We start from the raw sequence: 12,319 nt of genomic DNA, 5'->3' as shown, positions 1-12,319 counted from the left end.
TAAGCGAAGAACAAATGAATTAACAAAAGTGTCAAGGACCCAAGAAGTGCTTTTCTTCATTCATCCCTTCATTCATTCATTGAGAAGCAGGGACTGGGTGCTACCGTGTACCAAGCCCAGGCTCATTGCTGGGGAGAAAGCTGTACTATCACCCTATGTGCTTTATGAGCAGTTGGGATAGATCACAATCGGGCAGGAGAACCTGCCAGGGATATTAATCAACTTCGGGAGAGAGAGATCAATGGGAAGAGCTGCCTGAGTTGGAACAGGGCTCTTGAAACCTGCTTCTTCCTGCCCTGAGAAGCTACCCTTGGCACCCCCTATCCGCAGACAAGGTCTGGCACCTGGGTCCAATGCACCTGGTGGTGGGGCCCCAGGGAGGAGAGTGCTGCTCTCTTCAGGGCTCTGAGGTGAAGGTGTGCTCACTCCAAAAAGCACAGTCTGAACTAAACTTAGAAGTGAACCCAGGCATTTACCTAGAACTTCCTTAAAAGTGTCTCTAAGAAAGTTGGCCAGCCTGCCTTCCTCTTTAGTGTATTTTGTCCCATGTGTTGTGTAACCTAATTCCCCTATTACGGTGGGTATTTTCCTGAATGACACAAACTCGTTTCCAACACATTTTCTAGTTGCTTGACTCATTCCGTGGAGTAAAGCAGATGTTCTTAAAGCATGATTTCATTAGCATGTTGGAAATTTTATCAGAAGCATTCCAAAAATCCCTCAGATTTTGTAAATGTGTTAGGTGAAAACTCATGTTAAATGGAACCTCTTAGAAGGCAACTGAAATTTGCATTTTAGAACATTCCTCAGACGTTCGCTTTTTATGCCCCGTCTTTCAGCTGGGTGAGGCCAGGACGGACGTGCAGCTGGCTGCCCTCCGTGGCCTGTGAAGGATGCTGTGAATTCCAGAGTCAGGAGACCTCCTCATGCCTTACGTTACCAGAAATAACTCATTTTCAGTCAGGATTTGGATTGTTCTGGTCTCGACCACATGCCCACTCATCAGTGCTCAGTCTTGCGTGTGGGATTCCAGGCCAGAGGACCATTTCTTGTTAAAAGTTCCTTTTATGTACAAGCCTTAGTAATCTTCTCATTGTACTTAAAATAATTCCTGAAACAAAACAAAACAAAAGTATTCCTTTTTATTAATAGAAACCACTGTGTGCTCAGGAATATGCCTGACCTGAGTTGTTGTGTGCTCCAGGCCAAGTGTGAGCGCACCCCAAGTTGTCTGTCCAAGGATGGCAGACACACAGGCCGCCGGTTCCTGTCTGATGGAGCCGCAAAGGCCTTGGACGCACTCCAGCGGCTCGTTCTTGGCCTCTGTAGATGGTGGAGTCTTTGTCCCTTGAGAGTAGATTTTGGGAATCAGCACAACTCGCAAGAAGGCGAGTGTTGAACGGGTTGGCTGAGCCAGCTGCGTAGTGATGTGGTAGACAACTTCTCACTAGATCGCCTCCTTTATGAACCTGATAGAGAATGTTCTGGTTTGGGTTTTTTTTGAAAGGGGCGGGGGGAGAGGCAGGGCGAGGGTACATGGCATTACTTGATTTACCCCTCTTCCTAACATTTCACAGCCACTCTGTTCGTCAATTATTTTGAAGTTGCATTAGGACTTCTGTAGTCATTGTAGATCAGCGTAACCTCGAAAACACCAAGAAGTTCGCTTACATTCTGATTTTTGAAAACAGTGACTTCTAAATTATATTTGAGCTCTGAGCGAGATTAAAGAAAACGCTTTCTGTCAACGCCTGGTGTTTATCTCCCGGTGTCTGCACAGGGTTCGGCTCCAGGCAAAGCCAAAAAAACGCGCACGTGGCCGCCTTGGCTCCGTCGTCACCCCCGTGTGCCGAGCATCCTGCTCCAGCTCAGGTCCTGCAAGATGAGGGTCAGGGCGGCTCCTGGTCCTGGAGAGGCTTGTGGTCTGTGGTGGGAAAGGCGGCCCAGAGACCATGGGACGGGGCATCCCAGGTCAAGAAACATATGTGCTGATACGAACACAGAACGGTTCCGGGAGGCAGGGGCCGTAGCCAGACAGGCAGGTGGGGATTTCTGTCTAGGAACTTGACTTTTAACCCGAGGCCCCAGGCTTTACGCAGTGATGCACAATGAAACTTCTGTTTCAGGAAGGCAATGTGGATTCGATGGGGAAGCAGTCACCGGGAACCTCTGGGGCAGCCCAGCTCACAGACAGTGAGGTTCTGCACTGCTGTGGTAGCAGGAGATGGGGTGATGGAGCCCATTTTAGAACTGGCAATGTCTGTGAGAGCTGGCATGTAGGTCCGAACGGGTAAAAGATCCGACGCATGGATGACATTGCAAATACACGGGAAATTGCTTCAATTCAAAAGATGTGTTTGTTCGACTGAGCATTGGGCTTCCTTGATGGAAGGTAAGGACAGGGAGAATGCTGCAAAGACAACAGCTTGCTTGATTAATCATTCTCCCTTTGACATAAAAATATACATAAAATACGACCACAAAATAAACACCACACCACTTCACTTAAAAGAAAAAGGAGGTGGTAGGGGTGGAGAGATGAGGTGCTGGCCATCAAAGGGCATGTTTGTGTCTTGATGCCTCTCTGGAGCTTCAGGGGAGTTTTGCAGGATGTCACCATTGGAGAAGTTAGGTTTCAGGATTTCTCTCCATCATTTTCCACAACCATGTGCAAGTCCACAATTATCTCTCAGTAAAAGCTTGATTTTAAGACAACAGATGGATGGTCCCGGAGCTCCTGCTCTGTGGCCTGTTTTCAACCTGTCGATCACCTGCTGCAGGAACCGTGGGGGACCTCGGTTGATGACCAGCTGCTCTCTACCTGCACTTCTGGCAGGTCTGTGTCTCAAATTGATCTGAAAGCGAAAGTTGAGCCTTAGAAAATGTCTGGAGTAAAAGAAGACCTTTCCAAAATGATTGACCAACTTGGAAAAGGCTTTCCTAGTTGTTCTAGATGTGGAGGTTCCTCAAAACCCCTTCAGTTCTGGATGTAGGGCCACTCCTCAGCCAGGGTCCTGTGGGCCCACCCACTGATGGCACGTAATTCTGGAGTCAGGTGTGGTGAGATTCCCAGTAAGTATACTTACGTGTCACCATAGTCCTTGTGATTAGTACCTGCTATTTCCCTGCAATGTTCAGTGACCACTGATGGAGGAAGTAAGCTTCAACTCCCCAGGAAAGATACGCTGGCCTGGCTACCACAACAGTCTGGGCAAAGAACACGAGGATGGTCTTCAAAGGGTTGAATCTGGACTATGAAGACATATAGGTTGTCCGAAGGAGTGCAACGCAGACAAAGAAGAAATAGCAACTTGGGGATGGGGATGGGGTTAGGGCAGAACAAGAACCCTCACCCAGAATGGAATGAATTGCAGGGACTCGAGAGAGTCTAGAGGAGAACGCTTTGAAAGCAGGGATCTGTCCGGATCCCAGGGCCGCCTGCAGTGGGGTGCAGGAGAGAGGCCTGTTCCCAGGCCGGGCTTCGAGACACATCCTCAGAACTCTGCACCTTGTTCCTGGGGGCACTCCCAGATCTACACCACCTCCTCTTCCCTGGTAAATGAAGAAGCAGATGAGCGCGCTGGGTGTGGACACTGAGAACCGAGCGCATGTCTGAGTTGGAGGGGTTCGTGGGGCAGGAGCAGGGTGGCACAGCCCCGGGGAGGCCCCAGGACTTGCCCTGGAGGCCCGACTGAGGGTTCTCGGTGTGTGAGTCTGGAAGCTGTACTTTTAAGACATTGCATTGGCCTTCAGTGATCCTTCTTGACTCATTCCGCTGGTCAGGGACCTGGGTAAAGGCCCCGCTCAATAACCAATGGGCCCCACGGCCCTGCCTGTCAGGCCCTGTTATGAGACCCACTGTAACACCCGTCATCTCAGGAGAAAGTCATGCTGTAAACACAAACGTTCTCTCTTCTCTAAGGTGCCCCTCCTCTCCTTGAGATCACCTCTACCCAGGGCCTGAAGTCTGATACCTCCTGCATGTAGCCCAGGGAGGCTGCAGGTGGCCAGGCAGGCACCATGCAACCCAGGTCAGCTGCTGTGGATTCAGGTGTGCCATTGAGGTTGCTCTGGAGCCATCCAGCTGGGTACAGATCCTGGTTCAGCCCCTTGCTCTCTGTGAGCTGAGACAAGAGGCTCAGTCTTATCATCTGTAAAATGGGAATGCTGACACCTTCCTCATAGGGCCGCTGGGACCCCCAGGTGTTTGCCCAGGGTCATTTTTCAGGGATGACCGCCCCCCCCCTTCCCCCCACCACACACACACCCCCCACTCTCAGTCGCCTTTCCTGGTCTCATCTTTTCTGAGGTATATGGAGCTCATCTGTGTGTCTGCTCCTCTCATCCGCACCAGGACATTGCTTCATTCGGTGGCTTGCATGAGTCCCCAGCATTGCACCCATGTCCAGGCTTATACTGTCCTTGTAACAATCCTGTGAGTGGCTGCCATCACCCCACTTTGCGGCCAAGCTCGCTGAGCACTAGATGGGCACAGAGCTGGGACTCAACCAGGCACTTGGCTCTTGGCTCCAGTCTGTGCTATAAACGCCACTGCCTGTGGAGGGCGTCCTTGAAGGAGTGAAGGAAAATACCGTGGGACGCTTAGGAGCAGAGCCCTCTGCAGCCAGGGCTCAGGAACCACCAGCATTGCAAACGTTGCTGTTGTCCAATTTCCGAGCCCGTCAGCAGTTTGGTCTTCCTTAGACGTGGATCCAATGAGCCTTTGGGTGCAGGCTCCCAATGCTGAGATCTGGTGCCTGCCCTCTTAGCTCTCTCGAGCGCTGACACCTGTAGCACCCACCTACCTGCAAACACAGGGCTGCTTGTGTTTCCACATGTGGCTCGTATGGGCGAGCCTCCTGCCTGGCATCTGAGCGGCCCCTCCCTCTCCCACCACCCCCATGAAACTCCTGCTCAGACCTTCAGACACACCTGGCACCCCAGACCCGGCTGGTCTCCACCTCCACATCCCAGGTGTGGGCCAGGGTCCCTGCAGAGGTCCAGCCCCAGGGCTGCCTGCCTCTGTGCCTGTGGCCAGGGTCCTACCCTGGCACGGATGGAGCAGCCATTGTGAGCCCTGACATGTGAGGTCACCTTGTCCTACTACTGTCCAGCCGAGACCCAGCCCAGTGGTTGGATTTAGAATCCGGAATTCCCATCGAGAGCCTTGGTCACCACAATCCAACCCAGAACAGCACATGTCCCCTCTCCACACCCTCCTAAATCCGGCTACAGTGGCATTTTATTTAACCTAAGGCTCCAGCTGTGTTTGCTCTCTGCACTGTGTGTCTATCCCACAGCACCCACCTGGAATGGCTGGGTTTGTGACATGAGCTGTTGATCTAGGAGGAGGAGAATGCTGCTCCCTGCCCAGGTCCTTTCCTCCCAGGTCACAGCCCGTGTGGAAAAATAGAGCAGTTGTTCCCGCTTCCTGGGAGGCAGGGATGGATGGATCTGATAAGTACTTGGGTGCCGGCCCCGCCCGGAAGGAGGGAGAAGCTCATTGTTGAGAGCCGGTGTCTGGGGCTCCGGTGTCTGTTTTTCCAGTGAGACAAAGAGCGTCTTCCTGTTTGGCTCATGGAGACTAGGCAGGGGGTGGTGCCCTGGCCCTGCTCACCAACCCTGCGGGTGGCACTTCTGCTCTGGGACCTGCAGGAGGGGTCCTGGGCCCCTCGTGTAGAGTTGCACCCAAGTTGTCGGGCATCCACTGACTTCTGCTGGGCCTCCCCGAGGTGCTCTGGGTCTTTCAGGCTCGGGTTCCTGTACCTCCCTAAGTAAAACCTTCATGTGCACCCACATTGGGACTTCCATGCACATTTATTGTGTGCAGTATTCAACACCAGGAAAAGGAAACCTGAGGACCCCACAGAGAGTCAGTGGAGCTATGATTCCACTCTGGGCAATACCAAAGCATTTGTCTCTGCTGCACTTGGGAAGAGAACACACATTAAATAACTGGGAAACAGACTCAAAGTTACAATGAAACGCAAAACTGAGGAGTTTGGGAAATGGGGCAGCTTGGAGCAGGGGCAAAGGGTGAGGAGACCGGCCAGGGCCGGGGAGGAGGATGCGTCTGGAGGCCTGCGGAGGAGGCCTGACTGGGAGGGTAATGGTGAATTATTTTATATATGGTTTTAGTGATTTTTAGAGAGAGAGGAAAGGAGAGGGGTAGAGAGATAGAAACATCGATGAGAGAGAAACAGTGATTGGCTGCCTTCTGCACGCCCCCTACTGGTGATTGAGCCCCAAACCTGGGCATTGTGCCCTGACCTGCAATCAAACCATAACCTCCTGGTTCTTGAATCAACACTCATCTGCTGATCCACACTGGCTGGGCTATGGTGACTTTTACATATTCCTGACTTTCAGAGAGGAAGGGAGAGGGAGAGATAGAAGATAGAAACATAACGATGAGAGAGAATCATTGATCAGCTGCCTCCTGCACGCCCCCACTGAGGATGGAGCCTGAAACCCCTGACCAGGAATCTAACCGTGACCTCCTGGTTCATAGGTTAACATTCAACCACTGAGCCACACCAGCCGGGCTATGGTGACTTATTAACAAGCTGATCAGGCTGCCAGAATCGATTTGAAGTTAGATAGAAGGGAAGCCTGCGAGAAAGCAGAGGGGGTGGGGGATGTTCTCTGTGGCCCAGACTCGGTGGCCCAGCATGGGCTCTGTCTTGGCTCTGGCATCGTGACCGAGACTCTCCACACTCTGTGGCTAGTGCAGGGAGGGTGGGTGGATACGTCCTTGCTTCTGGATAATTTGACTGGGACACCTGATTCAAGTGTCCTTGTCTCGGGCTGCCCATAATGCCGGGTGATGTGGAAACGGGACAGAAACCAGCCCCTCCAGAACAGGCGGTCAGACCTGCCCAGCACCTTTGGCCACTTGAACTCCACAGACTAAGGTCCAGCGGAGCTCCATGCACAGTCTGTGACCCCAATGTCACAGGAAGCCCAGGACTCCCAGGTGCGTGTGCACAGAGTGAGCCGGCCATGCTTGGTCTGGACATTCTAGCAGAAGGGACAACACATAGGGAACCCCAGGAGGAAAGGAGATGGCAACCGGCCGTGCTTGCTATGAACTGGGGCCATTAGAGTGTAGGCTATCTGGGGTTCGAGGAGGAGGAAGAGCCGTGCTGCCTTTGGTGTGAGACCCTCTGAGCCGTGAGCCCATTAGCAGGTGCTGAGCACCAGCCTGTGAGGGGCCGTGGGAGCAGGCCACCCCACCTGCCTTTACAGAAGACGGCAGCCCAGGCTTTGGACCTAAAATAAAACCAACAGAAAACCTCGGGAGGCAGACAAAGAAATCTGGAGAGAGCTGCATGGGGCCAAGGGGCCAGGCCAGACCCCTGAGCCAGGAGGTGGGACCTGGGGCCAGCGAGGGCGGTGAGGGACAGGGACCGTGTCTGCGCAAAGCAGAGGGAACGACACTCAGCGCCACAAAGGCCTTCAGTAGTTTGAACTGGCTTCTGTTCCCAAATCCTCTTCAAGGAAAGGAATCAAGGCATGATGGCCCCCGTGGGAAGGTGGGCTGGTCCAGGCCCAGCCTCGGGGTCTGGAACCACTGTGGTGCCCTAACGGTGGGCTGGCCCTAACCAGGCACAGGGCACAGAGAGGCGAGGCAGGTGTGAGAGAGCAGGAACACGCATGGTGGCCTCTAAACCCGGGCCTGTGCTTCTCCATGTGTCCACCCCACCCAGGTGTGACGACTTACAAATGTGACACACAAGGACTGCTCCGCTAACCATGACATGCACTTGATCCTTGAACAACCCCGGGTTGGGAGTGCCAACCTCCCAGGCAGTCAAGAAATCCACATCTAACTTTTGACTCTCCCAGAACTTAACTACTATTAGCCTACTGTTGACCAGAAGCCTTACAAATGACAAAAAGTTAATGCATGTTAGTATACACTGTATTCTTATAATAAAGCAAACTAGAGAAAAGAAAATGTTATTAAGAAAATAAGGAACAGAAAATACTTTTGCAATATTGCATGTAATTACTGGGGGAAAAAAGACATATAAGTGGACCCTCGCAGTTCAAATCCATGTTGTTCGTGGTCAGCTATATACACAAAGATCCAAGATGTCTCAATGAGGAGAGGTTATCAGCCGTGGGCAAACTACAGCCCGCGGGCCGGATCCGGCCCGTTTGAAATGAATAAAACTATTGAAAAAAAAAGACCGTACCCTTTTATGTAATGATGTTTACTTTGAATTTATATTAGTTCACACAAACACTCCATCCATGCTTTTGTTCCGGCCCTCCGGTCCAGTTTAAGAACCCATTGTGGCCCTCCAGTCAAAAAGTTTGCCCACCCCTGGGTTAGATATTAATGGTTTTTAATTTTATTAATAGTGTGGAAAAACATTATTGCTCTTATTATAAAAACATGTCTTAAGTAAGAGTCATATGACTCAGTAGGTTCCTAGTGTTCCCACACCTGACATAATGAATCAGAGCAGATCCCACACCAGCCCCTTTCAGTTCTAATGAAGTTGTTTTCATAGCCATCGCGGCTGAGCTGGGAGTGTGGGCAGTAGGCTGGGTTCTCTATCTCGATCCTTGGTTTCCTTCAGCAGTTATGCAGATGGTGTTGAAATTCAGCTGACGGGTCTCCCTTTTCCTTGATGTCAAGGAAATGTCTCTTAATGCTAATCTGTTGTTCTTCCAAACTAAGTAGGAGGTGTTAAATTTTTATTTTTTAATGGGTGTACGTTTACTGGGTTCAAAACTCACATAACTATTCAATTAGATTATTTTGTTGAGAAAGTTGCCCTTTATAAATGGCACACCTAAGACTACCGATTTGGGAAGATGCTCTCAGCCTAGTGGAAAGTGGGTTGCTGTCTCACTTACGATTAAACACACTGACCTGGAGAGTTTTCATTGTTTGGGGCCCTGTCTTCCCAGATCTCACTGGGCCACCCGTCATCTTGGCTCATCTGTGCTTGGGTATTAGTCCGACTTGTCTTCTCTTAGGCCACTTGGTTCTTTGCTGAGCATTAGTTTAAACTGGATGATATAGTCCGCAGATTCGCTTCATCGGGTGCATGGAACTGAGGTGCTCCTGTGCTGAGACACACTAAGGGACCCGCTGTCCCCTCCCCCACCCCCCCAGCCTCCCTGCAGGGCCCTCATGCCATGTGGCACGTGGCCCCAGGATGGAGAGGCACCTGCACACCTCGCTCAGGGTCACTGCCATGCTCCACGGCTAGAGCTCGCTGTGGAAGTGAGGAGTCGGGGTGGGTGACCAAGGCCAGCAGGAGGAGAGCCACCCAGTCAGCTCCCGCAGGCCTGCATGGCACCCCAAGAAGCCTGCTTTGCATCCAATAGCAGTGGGTTGACTTTGGGGGCAGGGACGGTTCATTTGGCTTAGGACAGCTGAGTGGACGGGGCCTGCAGGACGTGAGAACTGAGGACAGAACCGCTAAGGGAAGCAGCCAGGGGGTAGGAAGGACTAGGGCCGCGATGATTTCGGAGCCAACGAAGCTCAGTAAGAACACTGAGAGAGGGGCCGTGGGAGTGGACATGGGAGGAGGATGCTGGGGAGGACTCAGGAGGACACAGGAGGAGGAGGGGGAGCAGGAAGCAGGAGAAGGATGGGGAGGACACAGGAGGAGGACACGGGAGGAGGACAGTAGCCAGCTGGAGTGTGGGTGTGGGGAGGACTCAGTGACCGCTGTGTCCAGCTCTCCCATCTTTCCGAGGCTTTGCCGAGCAGACTGCTGAGCAGTGACACTTGCCTCACCTGGTAGCCATGACAACGAAACAAGGCCAGGTGGTGAGGAAAGGCCTCAGCAAATAAGGGCGCTGCCTGTAATCCAGGATGGCTCCTCCCAGTTAGTCACTGAGCAGAAAATGACCTGAGTGCACGCAGCACCTCGGTTCTGCTCTGCATAATTCAGGGTCCAGAGCCTCGTAAAGTTACACAAAGAGTTCTCTCAGGTTCAAGGGGACACCGCTTTGCCCATGAGGACACTGTTCGATGCCCTGGTTGGCTTTTCTTGTATCTCTGGACGAGGAAGGATTAATGCCAGGCTTTTGTAAACATTGGAGCTCAGCTGGGCAGGAATTGGGGCTGCAGCCAGGCCCGGAGGAGCCCGCACACTTCAGGCTGCAGGTTTCTGGGCTGGGCCGACTGGGAAAGCAGTGCTGTACACGTCGTGTGTTTAAAGTATGATGTTGCCCGTAGTGTGTGCTACATATTGCAGATTTTGACCAGTAATGCTGAATTTTCTCAAATAAATAAGCCACATTTATAGTAAAGTACAGCATCTCTCATTTCTTTCCAGCTCAGGAAGCCCTTGCGTTGGGAGGGTCACCAGCAGCCAGGAGCTCCCTGAGGGAGCTGTTCTAGAATGAGTGAGAGAAAGGACAGACGGGCGGTGGGGCCAAGCCTAGAGCCTGGGCTTTCCCAGGCATGTGACTCCCCTCCTGGCCCAGCCCAATGCACTCTTGGGATTGTCCACCAGAGTGGCTCATCGAGAGCACCAGGCCGGACATCGGCAGCCCCTCCCAGACTAAGGGTGCAGCGGAGCTTTCCTCCACAGAGGAGCAGCGTGGTGGCCCCCAGATCAGCTGGCCTCCCCTGCGTGGGTGCAGGCACCTCTGGTCTAAACGGCAGTGAGCAGTGTGGCCGCCATTGCCTTCCTGATAACACATCCTGCTGCCTAGTGTCACTCAGGCATCTGCCGTGGGCCGGGAGACATGAGGCCGAGACTATGCGGGGACAGAGTGGGGAGCGTGGGAATAAATTGAGTGTGTGGTTAGATGGGTGTCATCGTGGCCCCTCCTCTGCTATGTGGCACCTCCATCCTCCTGTTTAAAAACATCACTTCTCGTGAATAGAGCTTCAGGTCTGACAGCGTCTTTCTCAGGATGGTCCTCTTCCCTGGGTGCCCATCACCCATCCCAAGTGCATCTGCCACGGTGTTAAAAGCCCAGGTGTCTTTTGGCACCAGGAGTTCTGCCCAGTGCAATGGGGCAGGGGGCTCGCCAGGGGCTCCGGGCAGGAGGGTAGAGCTGGACGTGGGCCGTCGTGGCCTCTGCGGGAGGTCAGGCCTCAGCCGCCCCCAGGCAGGCTTCAGGAGCAGGTTGTGCTCAGCCTGGCAGGGACCTGCGGATGCTGCGAGCCAGGGGCCTCAGGGGTAGGTCACGTGAGAGAAGTCTGGCCACAGGAGGAGCTGCGCTATAAGGGGTCTTGCCCGCCACCCTAGGCGCTTGTGCCCTGATCTACTTGAATGTCTCGAGGTTCCCAGTCCCTGGGAACACGTAAGGTTGTGCTCACAGAACACGCCTGCCGTGTCAGGTTGAAGAGGAGCCATGAGAAAGAAAAGGATGGGAATTACCCAGCAAGCCCAGGTTCAGAACCGGACCATGTGACAGGAACAAAGAGGGGAGGGGTGGATCGGGGTCGATGTCAGCTGCTGCTGCAGTGACAGATGCCCCCAACAGTATGAGCCTGCAGGACTTGGTGGCCTCCACTTGGGTTCTCTGCTGGCGCCCAGGCAGGGGGCAGTGTGTCAGCAGCATTATATGCCAGTGGCAGGTGTAGGAACAAAGCCTGCAAAGGCTGTGGACACTGCTCAGTGCTGGCCCTGAGGCGTGAGCTTACAGGACTGTCCTCTCCAGGTGTGTCAGCTCCAGCACTGGATTCAAGTGCCCGGTCCCCTTCCCCCCGGGGGTTCATCCTGCTCACAAGCTTGTCTGCAGACTAGCTACCTCCCGTCACCGTCATCGTCACCGGGGAGCTCAGCTCCTTAGAATCTCAGTGCCACCCTCCCCCATGGAAGCCGGCACTTTAAGGAACTCCCCAGGGATCCCCGTCTATGGAGCATCCCCTTTATTCTTTATTCCGCATTCTCAGCCCCTAGGGGGCGCTCTGCACTCAGCCGCTGAGGACCCTCTGGCGCACAGGACTATGCGGCATGCACACAGCTTTCAAAGGGGCTCAGATGGACAGACACGGAAGAGCAGCATCACACAGCCGCCTGAGTGTGCGGCTCTGCAGCCTGTCTTCATCCTGGGGAGGTGTCCCGGGGCCAGAAGGTCCAGACCCGGCCCCTGGGTGGCAGCCCCACAGGGCTTAGAGGACTCACAGAGGCTGAGCGCGGGGCTCCTGCAGGGAGGGTCCGGACGGGCGACACAAAGGGCCGCAGCTGCTGCTGCTGCGGGAGCCTCCGTGCCGCTGGAGTCTCAACAGTTAACTGTCCGCAGGCAGAATTAGTGGCCACAGCCGAGGGCTCCTGCTTCGGGGACAGCCAACCCGAGGCCCTGGGGGAGCCGGCGGGCAGGCAGCCCTGCA

The 12,319-nt window shown here is 53.6% G+C and overlaps 1 protein-coding gene across 8 annotated transcripts in view; it reads left to right on the top strand.

The window, feature by feature from the left end:
• Positions 1–12,319, top strand: part of MCF2L (MCF.2 cell line derived transforming sequence like) — a 188,318-nt gene that overhangs the window by 90,812 nt on the left and 85,187 nt on the right. The gene's annotated exons all lie outside the window — the stretch shown is intronic.

Source organism: Myotis davidii, unplaced genomic scaffold, assembly GCF_000327345.1.
Source record: "Myotis davidii unplaced genomic scaffold, ASM32734v1 scaffold242, whole genome shotgun sequence".
Taxonomy (NCBI): Eukaryota; Metazoa; Chordata; class Mammalia; order Chiroptera; family Vespertilionidae; genus Myotis; species Myotis davidii.
This window is presented reverse-complemented; position numbering and strand designations above follow the sequence as displayed.